Here is an 18791-nt window from a genome sequence, read left to right as displayed (position 1 = left end):
TTTTTTAATTTATCAAAGTGTGAAACTTCATTTTTCAAATGAAATGTTTAATTTATATTCAATAAAATCAGAACTTTTTCAGGTATTCAGTTTTGGCATTGTGATATATCACAATTATAACTATTTCCTCGTAGAAACCCAATAAGTTAATATTATTATGTTGAATGATAATTATTATATAGACGATCTGATGTCCATTTGAACTTATAGCTGAAACTAGCTTCTAAATTATATCATTAATCTCTTATTAGAAGTATCGAATAGGTATAGGTGTTAACAATAAGTTAACATATCGTGAAGCCAAAAGTAGCTTAGTACTTCCTATATTATTGTACCGAATTTATTAACGCATAATTAAATGTTGATTATACTCCAGTGTTCTAGCTACAGTCACTAGCATTAGCTTCTTTAATCAAGTTCATGTTAAGTTATATTTAAGTTACATGTGAATCTCCGGCTGTTCTGATTACACCTAAACAAAAGGGCAAAGAATACTATTATTAGTCAGTGATGTTGTATCAAAATAAATAATTTGGGATGTTATGGTGGCGCGGATAGGCGCGCGCACTCGACGGCACGGCGCGTCGGCGGCGGAGCGCGGGGCTTCGTCCTCGGCACTCGGTCCGCGGCGCCCTCGCGGCTCACTCAGTCGGCGCCTGACCACGGGGGGACGAGCGTCGCTGCCGACCTCGCCATACGACGACTGCTTCGCCGACCTCCGAAACACGTCGCAGCCGTGCAATTCACCATTCACGCGACCTGTTATCAATAGCATTCATTAACTTTAACCAAAAGACAGGCTCTTTCATTTACAATTGTAGAGACCGGCTCCGAACTTGACCTGTGATTGTTTGCTCGAACTGTCAGTGCGCGTGTTGTGCTTTATCGATAACATAACCTGTACGATTTCAAGGGCACAAAAGACTTTGGTTAGATTGTGTTGTGGATGTGGTGTTGAGCTGTGGGAGCAGGTCTTACTAAGTAATTCTTTAAAATGTAAGTGGGCGTATTCGAAAGTTTGAAAATCGATCGGGTGACGTGCGTGCGTGGGATTGCGTTTACGTAATCTTTGTTTACCTTGGGAATATGCACTGTGGTGACTGCTCGATGTGCGCTATCTGATCTTATCATCCTCCAACTATTTTCCGGATGAAAAAATAGTATGGGTAAGTGAACTTTTTTCGATAAAGACCCTATTATTTGATACACGATTTCGTTTGTATGTTTATTGTTTATGATATTTTTTTCTCTTTTATTTTCCTTCCTGCAGTCAGTAGCGATTTATTAAGTAGAGTAGAAATGTAGCGTATTGTAGTTAAATAAAAAAGGGTAAACTTCCTGCAGTATCACGTTTAGTTAACTATCAGGAAGTAAACAAAGTTTTTATTTTGTGGCTTCTAATAATATTATTTCGAAAGCGTTTTAATTTGGATGACTTTAGAACCTTAAAGAAAGGTTTCCTTTTAGACGGTAGCGAAATTTCTAAAGCGTGGGATGAATGCGCTCGTAAGTACGAAAATGGATAATGCTCGTAAAACCAAAAAGGCTTTTGCGTACATTTATAGATACTATTTAAATATCTTTTAAGAAGCAAACCTTGAAAAAATGTTATGGATTTATTATGTTTTATTCTTTAAACGTTCAGACAAGGCTTTACGAATAAATATCTCCGTATTGTATCTATATCGCCAAGAATTAGAATAAATCTGATTTCTATAATCACCTATAAATTGCATAACTTTCAGACAGCATAATTTATACATGATTATGCTAAATATTAAGCACATAATATTTGTAAATTTATGATAATGAATCTGATTAGATAATGAAAGCTTTCTAAAGATCGATTTGCGGTGTTGTATCGCGATAACATTTACTGCGCTGGATATTTAATATATTCAGCTATAAAAGAGACTCAATATAATAAAGAAGAAAAGAGTACCGCCGATGTAATCTGTTGTATGTTAGAACAACTCGCAACAGCAGGTTATGCATTGTACGTAAGCGACTCTACCCTATTCACCTTCGATAAATCTCTGCATCTAAACGTTGTAGAGACAGATCGTACAGGTTTTTGTTACCATGAACCCCTTTTGCACGATCCTGACCGGTTCAGAAACAGCAATTACACAATGAAAACAGGTTTTACAAAATTATGTGAGAAAGCATGAAAGTTGAGAACCGTTACGGGCCGTTAGCTATTAATAAGTGCGATGTCTGCGCAAAAACTATCAGTTATCGGTGATGATAAGGTGAGGCGTGTTGATGGTGAGAGACAGGCTTAAAGATAGAGTGCACTGTGCGTTCTTTCAGGCGATGCAGTACATATTTGATGAGCGGCAGGCGCTGTTACAATAGCGACGGGATGAGGTCGTCTGGCGGACAGGCTCGCCTTTGCCTTCCCCATTATACGACTATGCTTACTACCTATTCCAGTATATTGCAGCTCTTCAACAGGTTTCAAAGTTTACGACCGTCATATTTATGATTGTATACGTGAAGAATTCATAAAATAGCCTAGGATTTTTTTTAGTTTCGCTTGTACACGAGAAACGTGTACAAGCGAACAAACGTGAACAAGCAAAGAAAAGGTCCTTAATGTTTATTACGATCACGGCACTCTTTTTTAAAAAGACTAATTGATATTAGCGTCATATTTTGACGGAGCCAGGAGACGGTGGACGTTGCCATCGCGATCGAAATATTTGAAGTAAATAAAAGATACCTCTTAAACTCTAGGTTGATCACTAACAAAGCAGGAAATATCATACAATTTAAAGTAGACATGACTGTATTGTAATACAGACAGATAGCTGTCATATTACTAATGCGTGTGAATGGATATCTACCTCAGAACGCCTGAATGGATTTGGTTGAAATCTGACACAATGTAGAGCCTAGTTACTATACGCATATTGACTGTCTGTCGAATAAAAGGTTAATATAATGTTTAGGTATATGTTACGACGGATGTAGTTCTGAAGTCTACGGATATTGCTTTGTTTCAACTTGTTTTAAGGGTTCGGAAACTGGATGTCTACGCGGGTCTTGTTACTGCCTTATAAGAAAAGAAAACAATTTCTTTTTTACGAATAAGCTGTTTAACTTCGCTTGTCTGCGTAACCCATTGTAACTCTACAAAATTGCCTCTACGAATGATTCATGAAAATCATAACCAATTTAAAACTACGCTTCATACTTTAGACTCGATAACAATGGTATTAATAAAACGAACTGTGAATCTTTCGCAAAAAGCTTTTCTATAGATAAAGGTTTTTCGTTTCGTAAAGCTCAGAACTCTGACAATAAAAATATATTAAAATCTATTGTAGGTGTTGGAGACTAGAATAGAACTTGCCTAACCGAATTTCCTTTATCTCTTTATTGCCAGGTGAAAGACGTGGTACCTTATTTTGACAGATTTTGATTAATTTCTTATTTGAATTACTGTAACCATCTTCACTTCGTGCCTTTTATGAATAGCAATGGACGAGTTTTGAAGCTCAGATATTTAAAATACTTGGAATAAAAGTTGAATAATAGGCACACGACGTCTCGTGATCATAAACGACGAATTTAGGCGGACACATTATTTGAAGATTAATAAATTACATCCTTATTTATATTTTTACCGACTCCTTTGCAGTTTTTGTTTAACACTACATAAATAGAAATACATATGTAATTATTTACATAATGCATTATATAATAAGTTACTGTTTCCTTATCACTGGGCACGTCCGGTATTTCCTTGAGAACGAAGAACCATCTAAGCCCAGCTCCGTAGCGTCGATATGTTCCCGCTAAGGATTCGCATTTATTATGCTCCGGACTAGAACTGTGTCCGATAAACGGCTACAGTTTCACCCCTATCACATTCAAACATAATACATTTGGTGAGCCATAAGGTCTACGATAGTGCTCGAAAGAACACGATCCTTTAAATTATTAGAACTCTCACTACAAATAAACTTATCTTATTCCTTAAATTAGAATTCGTTAGGTGAGTATTAATTCCACCCGCCCCGACTCAATAGCAGCACTTCCAAACAAAATTATTTCACAAATTATGCTTAATATTCTCTCCGAGTTCTATAATAAATCAATGCGAAATCAAATTAACACTTTTAAAAATAGATTCAAAAGTTGGAATTACTCAAGAAATACGATACTGTGCCAGGAACCGAAATAGCTTTTAAGGATATCATTAGTCTCCGGGGAAATTAAAATAAATTACATGGCTTAACTGTAACGTTACGTGTTCGCCTCTAAAAGTTCGTACGGCATTTACATGAGCTTCAGGCACATACGAAGAAAATTAGATTGGCGTCTCTACTAACGTGGAAGATATTTTTGCTCACCTCATGGATGATATACACGATCGTAGTTGTGCTTGATTTCTGTAGATTATGTATCTATTTAGCTTTGAAGTTAGGTAAAATATCGTTAGATAAGATTACAAAACTGAGGCGTGGAACATACTGAAAGATAGTAGTGTTTACAAACAAACACAGATGGTAATACGCTTAGATGTCATGCGGAACGTAAATTGAATCGTGAGTCAGTAGGTACATGATGCCATCAACTCGGGTCCGAATGACGCCATCATTACAGAAATAATGCGCAGTTCTATTCACTTTACAATAGCTGCATAGCTTGACACGCGGTATTAAAAGGTCGGTTGTGAATTACCCGCCATAATTAAGTTGTACATTAATTTCTGTCGACGTCCCCGGCACGTTGGTTGTGAGTTCCTGCTAATGCGTGTTGAATGTAAAGAGCACATACGCCCCACATTCCCAATCCCTTGGGAACCATGCCCTACGCCTGAGTCGTACGTGTGCACGTTTCTTCAACACTAGTTAAAGAACAGTACAGAAACTTTCAGTCGTTTAAATGCTACTAAAAGAAATAATTGACATTTGATTGATTTATAATCACGCAGGCAAGGAAAATTGTACGTTTAAGACAATTTGATGCTTAGATTACGCATAATAATTTACAATTAAATGTTTCTTTATCTATTCATCGTGTTCTAACGATTGTGTAATGATATAATATTACCCGGCGCGCGATCATTGCTCGATCTATTATTCATAGCATGATCCGTGAAAAAACGCGTAGTCGTCACGAGATTTTCTTAAAGACTTTTTTCTATTAATAAGTTCGATAACTTTAACTAGAAATACTTTCAATATATTAAACGTCGGTGCCTCTGAACGGGTGTTTGTGACGCATTCGGCGTCGTAAAGTAGCGAGATAAAAAGATGACCCTCCGTCGCTTACATCTATCTCATTATTTATGGTTCACAGCCTCCCTTTTGGTAAGTCTTCCATAAAAATACATTTTTCCTCACCTTAGCAAGTTTTCTACTCATCTGAACCCCCAAAGACTTTAATGTTATTAATAGCTGTTTATTCAATATCAAGATGCTTGTCGGAGATAATTCTAAAGTAGGCAGGTCAAAGTTTAATTAGTTTTCACGCGACTTCATTCTCTTAGCGCAGGTTTGACGCCGGCCCTGGGGTCGAGGTCATACTGGTTAGTCTCATTAATGTGTGCTCCGGTACATCCCATGAATAATTTTATATTATATATTAGATACACTACTATGTTTACACAATTGTTTTTATTATAATGAGCACGACAACACTAAAATCTCAGACAGCACCATTCTTACGTGCCCCTATCTGTTAAGGGTAATTGATTGCCGAAGAGGATTTTTCACCAATTTATGATATAGCATTTAATATACAAAGTAACATCTCCAACTTTCGTTTAAACTGTCACTCAGACTTCTTTAAAGTACGAGAGAGATTAATGAGTGTAAATTCAACTCCATGAAGTAAACGACATCATTTAATGGTCCATGAGTGGAGCTTCCGTACGCGTTATATAATGCAATTACAGGCTAAATGGATACTTTAGATCTATCGTATGTTTTATGAGCTTAAAAGTTATGTAATTATTTGAGTAACGTTGAATAAATATATCTGTTAGTGGTAGTATATTTGGACCGAGACGAGGCAGGCCGGAACTGGCGGGTGCAACGAAGCGAGCCTCGCTCAAGGTCGGCACACGCCTTCATAATTCAACTAAATTAACCACAAAACACATGCATCATACGTACTTATTATTCATAACTTCTTTGCTGCATCAGATGAACAATGTTGATAGAATAATATGAGAATGTTTAGATCGCTCATAAGAGCAATACAACATTCTTGATATAACAGGCTATGAAATAATTAAACCAAGTGAATCATGAGATAAACTGCCCTTACTAATGATGCTTTCTCCTACAATTTTGCATATTTCTCTGACTTTGTTCGACATGCGCTCGGTATCATTTCTGCTTCCTTAACTTTATATTTTGAAACTAAGCATGTATTTTACAGCATGTTGCATGACCCATAATTTGGATCTAAATGCTGATTTTAGATTAATTGTTAAGTACGAGTATAATTAGTTGCAAACGGATTTTGGAATGTAAATGGTTATAGCTAGATCATGCCACCCTATAATATAATATGTATTTCTGTTGCAATCAAAAGGGTATCCAATGTCTGATATTTAATTCATATCAATTAATCTATATTGTAGAGTAGTCTCTACAAGGACTTCTCGGTATTTGGAACCATGTATCGTCCATGATTAATTAGTAAGAAAAACGACAGATAATTAATCGACTTTCTAACAATTAATTACATAATAGCAATAACATCGGCGAAATGGAACGATAACTAAATAGTTATGATGACACGTACAATATGAAGATATTTGTAACATATGAAACGGATATTATTTTCTCGCGAAGTAAAAACCGAAACTGATTTATTGCCGTTCGGATTGTGGTTCGAAGCGTGACGGATAACGGACTAGAGCCGGCTTCTCAGTGCAACTATTTATTATAATGGCCGCAGGCTGTCACGCCTCATCAGACAAATCTTACTAAGTGACCGCTCTGTTCCGTCATCAAATGCCACTTGATGACCTGAACTAATTGAATCATTTCCTCTTATTGCCAGGACCTATTACGTTTTAATCTTTGCCATTAATAAAAATGGTTAAATTAAACAATCTGAAGTAAGAAAATTGTGTGTACTCGCGTGACTGCTGATGATTGTGGCGAAATTTCTCTGCAAAAAAATAAGATTGTTTCAAATCACGGGTATTACGCGATGAACTACGAAATATTCTTTCTTTTTTGTTAGCTCTTGGTTATTTTTCGAGAGAAAATGCTTGTTAGACATGCGATTTAAACATAGTATCTGGTCAAAATTACACTTCCTCAATTGAGTTAATGTACGAATTTCCCATAACCGCTTTTTAGTAAATGATTAAATACAATGAAAACAAACAAGTGAAAGTGCAGGTGGACGGTTTGTTATGTTGGGCCCGGCGTTGTTGTTTGTAGGCAGTACGGGCCAGTGCCGGCGACGCGCACCATAAAATGGCTAGGGAATCCAGATCACGTCACAGCCGGGCGCCTTGTTAACAATGATAAAGTAGCCGACCTCGAACTTGGTATTATTTTAAATGTTCTACGTGTTTATATTATCACGTCACATCTCTTTTTACCACCTTTTATGTAAGACGGTTCATGTGATGTTTACTAAATCTGTTTGGTTTGTTATGATACAAGCTTATTTCATTTTTCCATTGACAATTTCGGTTGCTATTGATACAAATCCTTTCTGGTTTTAGCACAAATCTTAGTTCTAACTTTCATTGTGACGTTTACTACAAATAACTCGACTACTACTGCTGATTTGGGTTTTCAATATTTACAAGATAAATTTATTGTAGATGTACAGAGGCAACACGTGAGTCATCGAAGCATAATTTATTACTACTTGAATGGTTGTTGGAAACCGGCTTCGTCGTCATCACTGTTTATAGCAACATGTATATGTATAGCCAGTGTTAGTACCGTTTGTTTTGAGCTGTAGAGTCTGAGTGGCGATTGCAGTTTTCTTTATTTTTAGAAAATTGGCCTCTCATGGATAAATCATCGAATCCGGTCACGACGACATTCAGAGCGCGGTGTGCGTATCAAGTATCGATCTGGTGAGCGGCTCAGCTGCGTCGCCCCACATTTCACGCTCGTTGCCAATCGCAACGAACAAGCTCGCTTTAGTTAGTCGTAGTCGCTTTGCTCTCGCCGCACCATCGCGGCTCTATGAATGCAGTATTTATGGATCAAAACAATCGTTACAAATAGAACACGCCGCTGGTATTTGTATTCTATTAAGGTCTTGGCATTTTCATGTTTCATTATTTCAGTGCGGCAAATACTGCGACGGATAAAGTTCAAAATTTATTACATAAGTTATTGCTCTTTCAAATTTAAAAGAGCTATATTTTTTATTCTTTAAACGAAATGTTATTTATGGAACAAAGTTCCCTGAATCCAACAAAGCAGGAAAATGTTTTTAATACAGTTAAATAAATTATTGATAACAGCTGCAAAACCATATTCGGTAAGATAATATAGGTATGTAAAGTAAAAATAGAGATATGTAAATAGTTCATAAGTATATGTATAGAAGTACAAAGCTGGTTGGTTTCCTAATTGACCTTTACGTTTGTGTTGGACAGGTCCACGTGCGTTTGTCAATAACAATAGATCCACTAAGTGACGTGAGCTAGCTTTCGATTGTGTTTCGTATTGACTTGTTGTCTCTTACAACACGCCAGATGTTCAGTGAGTCACGTCTCCAGCGCGAGTAGGTGTCGCAGCCTTACCGTGACTTAATTAGCTCTCTAATCTTGCTAAGTGACAACTAATTCGCACAGATATAATTGATGCCATTACAGCTGATCACCATACGTTGATACTGCCCGCATGATACAATAAACATATCCAACTACTTATTCGCAGTCCTAGTTTATTTTTTCCCCGTTGTATGGTTACCTGCATTATACCGTAAACATGGGCGTGGTAATAACCACTTAATCTCACTGCAGCAATAGCAAGTAACTCATGGGTCGGCTGCGATTATGTCTAGCGCAGTAATGTCTTGACTCGCTCGTGAGCACCGTGAGAAACATTTCGAGCAAATCAACTTTCCGCCATTACTGTCACGCGAGAAAGAATAAGCAAACTGCACATATTAAGTTTTTCTATGTTGTGTTACGTGGAGCGCGTTACGATTGAGTGTGTGTAATCGATTAGATTAAAAAGTTTCACGTTCCTTTGCAATGATGATTGTTATTTGGGTCTTTGAACTAACGGGACAGCGAGTGAGTGCATGCATTCATGTGTCGTGCTACTGATTATTATCGTGACTGTCATTATTGTTTGATGAAATCTTCATCCACTTACTTAAGAAAATGAATACTCAATCAATAGGTAAACGTACCCAGTTACAACGTTGTTGTTGCGAAAATGTAGAGTCATTTATAGTTATAGTCGTCAGAGGGTGAGAAATATCAGACAAATAATAGATGAAAACCACGAACAGATAAGATATGCGCCTCTGAAATGGTGGTGGCAAGCGCTCTCCTTTGGCGCGAGGACTGAGAGACAATCGGTCCTCGGCTTTGCCGGAGCGAATAATGACAGCATTGTTTGAGCGCTTTTAATTAATATCGATTCGACGACATGCGATATCTTCATCGAACAAATTGGAACCAGACGAATTTGAATAGGCAATAGGTCCTATAGTAGTCATAATGTTTACAATTGCACGCAAGCAGTTAGTAAACATAATTTATCTTCAGATTTAAAAAGGATTAAATACTCACATTATACTAGCATCATGAATAATTTTTGTTGACTGATTTAATGAACTACAATATTGTTTAACTTGAATATGAACTTACAATATTGTAAAGCGTGTACATATAAGGAGTGGCAAGGTTCGCTAGTAGTATGATACTATGATATCATGCTGTCGACGGGCTATCGTAATCCGATCAAGCGTAGAAATCGTAATGACGTGTACCTCGCATAACTTATTGTTTTATAACATTGCCATTTAACATAATCGCCGTAATTTATGGAAAAATTATGAAATTACTGTTACCGCCTAGAATGCCGCTTCTCATGACATGTTCGCTTGTACAGTTTTTGCGGTTTTACGATGATTACAATTCAGGAAACGGAATACGGATGTTACGTCAAAAGTCGACTGCAGTAACAATATTAATTACGATACTCTTCATGTTGACATTATCCGGTTTACTTGAAACCTTTTTCTTGGCTTCCAGTAGTTTATATGAGGGATCAAAGTATCGCGAAGACGCATAAATCAGCTACGTCTGTCTATTGTTCGATATAATTTGTTCGTCCTCGTAAATGAGTAGGTAATAAAATCTGTTGGACAATTTATTGAATATTGATTATATTGGTAGGGTACGCGTTTATTGAAAGCTTTAGTGAAGGGCATTCACGTGGTGATTGACAAATTGCCGCTGATCCCTGGGGTGATGGAGCTCGTCACGTTGGCAACAATGATTAACCCCTGGCCGCGACCCGCGCCGCGCGCCTCATTTCCTTTTACACATTTTCTTTAATACATACTGAACGACGTTAATATTTTTATCTATATTAAAATCTACAACGCCAATAAGCATTAATGTTTTCTTAGTCGGCTCACGTAAATCGGCTCTGGCGTTATGTAGCATTGGTTATACCTTTATAACTTTATTGTGTTCAGTTTACACGTTTTTTTATATAGCTTTATATACCTATGAACGGTTTCATTGAGTAAGTACATTATATTATCCTATGCGCCATTTCTACAGATGATCATATAATACAATCGAGGGACGATGAAGCCAAGTTAATAACATTGCCAATATCCTCTTCGAACCGTTAATTAATTTGTTAAATAAATGAACATGGAAATGGTTGGGCTGTTATGGCCCTTTCTGTGGGCTCTAAAGTTCCTGTGACCTTACTTATTTTATGGGATACATTTTACGACACTGAATCTTTGGCATTATCTTGAGCATGACTTTGATGAGTTTGTCATATTCTATTAACTTTTGAATTCTAAATAGCGCCTAATTCTATTGTTACGCCTAATTTACAAAGTAATTAAACAAAAGAAGAAGTGTAAATAAATAATTCGTCGCGTGTTTCAGCAACAAAAATTAACGTTCATTAAAAACAGTCTAAAGTAGAACCGGTTGTGTGAAAATCGGAATAAATTAATAGACTAAAAACTGTCATTAGTAGAACTTCAGAAGTCATTGCGTTGTCATCACTTCCTTAGATCAATTGCGCGTGAAATATATTGACGATTTCCTATTAGGTGTGATACAATAAACTTTATAAATATTTCCTAATGCACAGACATCCTTTCCTCGTACGACTGAATTAAAATAGTGAATTTTAAATGAAGTTGCAGTCTGACTTTCGCAATTCAACTTTTACCGGTCGAATACCGGTAACAGTAGTCACTGAAATGTCGACGTAAACTTTTGGCTGTCTGTGTATTTTAAAGCGAATTCCTAATATGTGGATGATAAATCGGGACTTGGCTGACTGAGCATAGATGCATGTACTAATTGCTGAGCCCCTAGTGAGACGCAACTAATTCATTAATGTGAATTATCAGTTTTTATTAAAACATCCGCAGTACTTTCTTCTTTGCTCCAATTTTGATCTAAGTAACATTTTTTAATAGAATGCATGGCAAAATAATCTCAATCTCACTACGCAAAACTGTGAAACAAAATACAACTATTGTAGGATGTAGAATCAAAACAAAATACATAAACTATGTCATTGACTGCGCTCAATTCTTTCTAGATGTAACAAATACTTTTATCTCTCACTTTATCAGTGGTGTTAATTCTGCACGTTTATTTCTGCTTCGCAAAAACGTTATATGATCTCACCTCTTAGTTTTTATGCTCCTACCTGTCATTATATTATATATTTCCGTGTGGACTTAACTATGAATAGATCGTCATATCATTATAACGTCAACCTTTTCTTCGCACAATTATTCATTCATATTGTATACCTAGATTGGAATGCGTTCGCGTTGACGCCGTGATTTTATTTTGATTTACTGGAAATTATAACAATAAATGTAGGTAGCTAGGTATGTCTATAGCATAAACTGTCCTTTATTTTTCTTACAATTTAAGATACTCTTCCACCTGACGCCTCTTTTCTAAATATTATTCTGATTATAAAGCGGTTTTAGGAAATTCAGACGTTCATCGGTTAAAGGATCACATTTAAGAGCACACTCAAGGGATAATCCCTTTTCGAGTATCTCAACAGCTTTAAAAGGCAATTTGTTTGGCAGTACGTAATGTTCCAGAGTTTGAATCTACATATTTATGTAGATGTATATAATAGTTCCTACGTACATGGACAGTAATACTCACTAATATATCATTTATGATCAGCGATTACGGTAATTTATCATTCTGGACTATAATTGCGAAAGGTTTGTTTTGGCCACAAGGGACTCAACCACATACGGTATCGCACGATATTTGTTGACGTTTGTGTCAAAAGTAATGATCAATTTGTTAACAAGGGCAATTATGTTTATTATTTTTCATAGATTGGACTGTATGGAATTGATATGAAATACTTTTTAATATTTACATTGACTTATTGAACTTTAAAAAATTACATTTTAAATCATTTAATGTAAAAATATATGTAATGAATTTAGAAAGATATATTTATAACTGTCTTTCGAATCTTCTGATAGGTAGAGTTTATTATTCGTAAGCTTAAAATATTGTTAAAAACACGGTCGCTAAGCATTTTCTTCTCTGCTAACTTTAATAAATTCCAAGTCGTATTTTTTATTAGTATGACATCCAGACAGTCATAAACTTGCACACCGATTTTATGAACAATATAATTCAAGGTGAAACTCGTTTTCAGGACTGCTCATTTTATCTACAGAGGTGTTATTACCTAATTGTGCTATTTGCGAAGTGAGTGCGATTGTACATACGTGGTAACTCATGTGTGTCCGAAGACGGTGACGTAATGACTATAATCTCGTTGCCTCAAGTCTATTAAAAGCTGAGTTCACAACTTTCCCAGTGTGTTGCAGCATGCATTAGATTGTTAGAGCTATTAGTTATTATTTGAGACTATTATTGAGTGATCACGGATCGTTTACTCGTGTGATTGGCGCCGTTGCACAAGCCGAAACGAATCGTCGCCTGACAACCGTTGTCGATATCGTTATAGTGTTTTATGCAGTGTTATATCAGCTATTTAGTCATTGGACAATGTCGGTCTTGCAAATAATGTGAAATATTGGTAGTTTTTAGTCCTTGAATGTACTTATTTTACAGTAGTTTGGTTTAAAGGATGTTGTGTATTGTTATTGTGTATTTTGAATAAGCTAACGTATACAATAGCTATACAAATAATTACCGAAGCCCTAACAAAGTAGTTCGATGTCCTCAAAAACGATTCGGTTTGACGAATTTGCATGTTTTTACCCAGTGGAAATATTTGGTTTTTATAATAATTGTATTTGGGATAAGTTTTTGTAGCTTTCCCCTACTGGTGACCTGCTTGCTCATAGACAAAAACCATTAAATAAATAAAGTAACTTCTCAACTAAGTAGAATGTGCTGAAATGTAAATATATTCTGCGGTGCAAAATAATAGTTTTATATGTATAATTTATTTACTTGAACTTCAAATTATACGGGAAGCTATAAAAATGAAGGAGACGCAAATTAATTTGAATAAAATATATTACTGTATTAACACATTTATTTAGACTTTTAGAGCAATTGTGAACAAACAAAAAAATAAAAAGTAAGTAAATCTAAGTAGCTGGCTAATTTCTTTTGATTTACAGAACGCAATTGCATATCGTACACATAAGGGCAAGGGTTCACGGGCTGAATAATAAAGGGTCCCGTTGTGCATATCGGGCGGAGGTCACGTCCGCATCGTCGCTTGCGCACCAGTTCGATGCCCGGACCACGTAAATGGCACACTGCAATATGAAAATCTTTGTACGTGTCTAATAAAATTATAATAATTTACATATAGCAACTATAAATATCACTTGTAACGTTACATTTTGATGTTACCTATAACTATTGTTGTTATAACTGTCTATGTTTTGAAGCAAATCCTATCGAAATGCGAAAGTATCGGGGTATGAATGTATTAGTGTATTGATGAAACTAGGCAGTTTTGTTGCTTATGTACCAAAATAACACTTAAATACATAAATAATAGCTTTTGCCTATGATTTTACCCATGAAATAATATATAAGCCTCATAGACAGACGCCATACATACACGGACGGAGTTTCGGGAAAGAGCTAGTCTCTAATAAAACAAAATACCTCCGATTTTGCGGGTCCATAGGGAATCCAAAAAACAGTCTAAGGTGCAGGGGAATTCACGGGATCTGCCAACCCGCATTTGGTCAGAATGATATCTTAATCCTACTCGTTCAGGGGAGGCTCGCAACCATTAGCCACCTGAGTGCTTATTATATTATTATTATGTTATACAACACCATAAAACCAGAATTATTATTTTTAAGACTTCGCTTTAGAATAACGTTTAGTACCTATAAATTATGTTACACGTAATCATGTCGTAAATATTTAATAGAGACATTATTTCAATCGAAAGAAAGCTTCTATTTTATACTCCTGTACTATTACTATAGAGAGAGTGATCATTTCATGAGTTTGCATTTATAGAAATCTTGGTTATTGAAAACATCGTTCTCCATTTGTAACAGGCAATTTAAAGCTGCATTTGTACAAATTAGCCTAACTTACGAAATCGTATTAGTATTACCATAATAACCTAGATAGGAATATGATACGGTTATTTTTAGTTACTTATAGGAGGTATGTTGTATCGTAAATGATACTTTGTTTATAAATAATTTAACCTTGGAGTTAAACAATCGTGATGTCACCCTATTGTTTACATGATAGCCTACAGCAGGTAAACTAAAGGGACTTCCCCATTCGGTTTGTAAAATCTGTTTTAAACAATAAAATGTGTAGCTCGCTATTCAATTATCCTAATATAACTAATTATATGAATAATAATTAATATATTTAGACTAGTTTTTCGTACGCGGTTTAGCCCGCGTGGAACTTCACTCCCTTCGGAACGGAATTTCCAAAAATCCTTTCTTAGTGGTCCTTTACACTTCCTAAGGAATCCTCATACCAAATTTCAAATTTCTACGCTCAGTAGTTTCAGTTGTGCGTTGTCCATCAGTAATTCAGTCACTCAGTAACGGGACAGTTTTGTATGTATTGATTGGTAATCATTATATCGACGAGTTAACGCTAATAAGTGCTATTAACAGATCGCATTATGATTACAGACCTAAGTTACTAAATATAGAAGTGAACCAAGTAAATTATACCGCGAGTAGCAGAGTTTTTAATGATAAAATAATAATGTTGTTGTAATCTCGTTCTGTGGTTTGAAATCAACTTTCAAAAGGTGAGAATGGAGCTATTTAGCTTCATTATTTATAATGAGAGTGCTATTTGCTAAAATATATCCGCTAGCTTTTTACTTACTTTCCTGACGCCATTTTTAGCTAGTTTCTATTTTTGTTACTAAAATATGCATGTCTAATTGTTTATTTACATACCATAAAAAACTCGTCAGTAAAAAAGATATCATCTGAGTAAATGAGTCACTAATTGTTCAATTGTTAAATATCTTCAACATTTTATTTCTCTTCTCCTCTGGTGGGATACATTGTAGTGAGTGCTGCATTCATCGTTAAAGACACAAAGAAAAAAATCACACTGGTCTGTAATTATACCGTTGTGCGCTGCAAGGAAGGGTCTTCGATTGTTTATTGCCTCCTCCGGCGGATGTTTCTACTATTCTATTTATATTCTGCTCTATCCATAGCATGACTTGTCAAACATGCCAAGGAATGAGCAGTTGTTATGAGCGGCCTTCTTACACAGCGATCGTTAAAGTAAGCACGATAAGATGCGCTTAAAGTGTATGTATGTAGATAGTCGATCCAATTAATCGGAGGCCATCGGAGAGCACAAAGACTTCTATTGGGCATGTGCTGAAGTAGTGCGTGTTGGAAAGCGTTTACTTTCCACTCGGACGAGATTTACAGCCTCAAGTTGTGTTAGCGGCGGTGTCTGGTGTCATCGAAGGCTTTCTAGTGAAATCCTCTTAGAAGAGGAAGTCGACGCGCCACGTCCACTCCGTGACCTCGCTGTGATACGCGCTGAAGTTGTGTTTTGATGTGCCTCTATGAATTCTGATCTACAATTTGAATAGAGAAAGATGATATTATGTACGTACCAACGGTATTGTATAACGCACAGGGATGGCTGCTTGTAATTTATGGCGACAATAAGTAATGTGTGTTTATTACCACAGACTGTTACGTCGCAAACACTCGCTAATATATAATCTACAATAAGATAACAATATCATTGTTAAACTCAGCGATAGAGTTTACGACCTTCCTTAACAAATCAACATACAATAAAGCAATGGTATTATCTGCGTGATATACGTAAAGCTCCCTAAAATATGAACCGTGAATAATGTAGTTTCTGATAATAGGTGAGTGGCCGAGTTGCAATGTTTGCACGTCCAGGCTCTCTCACGGCTGCGCGGGCGCCCGCACTTTCTCCTGCACGATTGCCCTATATTGTGCTTCGACAAATCACACTTTCATTAATTTAATTTAAAGTAACAGCAGCAACTGCTGTCTTGACAGGGTCGGGATTATTTTGTTAGCAATGTCTAGGTGACAGAATTGAAATCATGTATGCGCACTAGTCTTAGTTTATTAGATCTTCTTTGATGCAGATATTTAACCACAGAAAAAATATATAAATACGTACTTACAGATGGTATTTGATACAAAAACCAAAACGACTTTATGTGGCAACACCGTAATAAAACACTCAACAAAACCGGAACGCCAAAACACTCGAAGAAGCCCAAAACTGCGTCTTTGTGATGCAAATAAGATTGCATTTGAATTCCATTTTACATGGTTACGTTGTCATAAATAAACGATCAAATGGCGACAAAGCTTAATATAAATATACACTCCACTTTACAAAAATATTCCCAGGAAACGTTGACGTGTAAATTTATCGTGGCGGCCGTCGATGTGCTCTAAACATGGACAAGCGTGGACTATAATAACTCTGTGTTTGTTGTTAGACACGGTTGACACGACCGCGACAGTTATATCTTTAAAGGCAAATAATTCTGAGAGGTCGATGAACTCAGGTGAGAAATTTGATAGTTAGTATATATAGTTTTACATGTTCATGGCGGTGGATATTGCATAATATCATATATCTATAAGTCCATTGTTAATTCTCGGAGATGTTTATCCGTTACGAATCTGCCGTCACCGTCATGTGGGTCCGTCGTTAGGGAAGCGTGCATACTTCCCCCGGTAACATGCATAATAACAGTAATTTCATGCTACTGCATTATAATATCTGTGTTCGTTATTTATTGTCTAATAAGTCAAGTTTTATGTTCAAGTAGCATGTGAACACTTGCGCTTTCGCTGGGCGCTATTAATTAACGATGTTATTCAACATGTGGTGCATTATTTCACGCTCGACGTGGCCGACAGTGTTCCGGTGTGCGATGCATCGCCTGCGTCGACGTACGAACCAGACGCAGCACTTCCCAAGGCAAAATGTCTACACGTTTTTGACATTTTTAGATCTCGCTTGAGGCTTGCAACACGCCGCTTTGAAATGCAGCGCGTTGATGCGTGTCGTAACACTGTTGGTATTGTAACTTAACCTAATCCTTTTATAGAAAGTCGTTGGGTTAAAACGTGCCGAAATATAAGTCAAAAGTTCATTCAACTTTTTAACTCGACAAACATTACACAGCAAAAATTAGAAGCACTCTTTTAGGATCAATCTTGGATTGAGTTTATCTTATCGTAGGGACTTATTTCGTGACTAAAATCAAATAGCCAGTAATAGTTTCTGAATAGATCGCCTGAGCGACGTCACCGCTGCCATTTACGGTGTGCGAGATCGAATCCAGTGTTTTTTTATTGCAGATCTCATGTTGTAACGATGTGAGCACAATAATCGTAAAAGCCGGTCCCCTCGCCGAGAAGTGCGCAAACTGTCCGCACCATGATAAAGGAAAATGCATTACTTCCCCAGTGAGGGCGACCGGGGGGTTTTCCTTAAAACAGCCCTTCAAAATGGCGGCGTAGGTCATTAATGTTCGGCTCAGGAGCTGCCCAAATTTAAAAGTCCACTTCTAACTTAGTTATTACGGCAGTGAGAGTACCTGCAACGAGATAAGAATGCGGATTTTTGACATTACTTTTAATCCGCTGCGATAAGAGAAATACAACTGTCACTGTCACTTTAGGTTAAATAATATCAAGAAGAGTAATGTTATAATTCTAATTTCTTATAAACGATTTATTTTTAACAAACATGCTTTGAACAATTTATAAAAATAAGCGACCTACATGACACAGTTATTAGTATTATTACCTAATTGTATAAGAGCTAGAGTTTTAATTATGAGCAAATATTTCAAAAAGCAAAATTACATGCAGCGTTTGTCCTTCATACAAAAACCGAGTGTCGTAACATGTGCTAATTCATGCGGTCATTGCACTCGAACAATAGACATTACTATGAACTCTTAACCCGCCAGTTTGTGCCAAACGTGGCTTGCAGTGTATTTTGGCACTAATTGGTTTGACGCTTAAGGCATTACGGTTTATAAGAGATTTAAGCGCATTGTAAACAGTACTTAACCGTGAGAATGGAGAATAGGATTCAATTAGCTGGGATTAAACTC

At 36.4% G+C, this 18791-nt stretch overlaps 1 protein-coding gene across 1 annotated transcript in view; it reads left to right on the top strand.

Moving 5' to 3' along the window:
* The first annotated feature begins 609 nt into the window (after positions 1-609).
* Positions 610-18791, top strand: part of LOC142987509 (uncharacterized) — a 110603-nt gene continuing 92421 nt past the window's right edge. The window contains exon 1 of the mRNA XM_076136322.1: positions 610-1166. The gene's annotated coding sequence lies outside the window, so the exon portion shown is untranslated. The remainder of the gene's footprint in view (positions 1167-18791) is intronic.

The sequence above is a fragment of the Anticarsia gemmatalis genome, chromosome 3 (assembly GCF_050436995.1).
Source record: "Anticarsia gemmatalis isolate Benzon Research Colony breed Stoneville strain chromosome 3, ilAntGemm2 primary, whole genome shotgun sequence".
Classification (NCBI taxonomy): domain Eukaryota; kingdom Metazoa; phylum Arthropoda; class Insecta; order Lepidoptera; family Erebidae; genus Anticarsia; species Anticarsia gemmatalis.
This window is presented reverse-complemented; position numbering and strand designations above follow the sequence as displayed.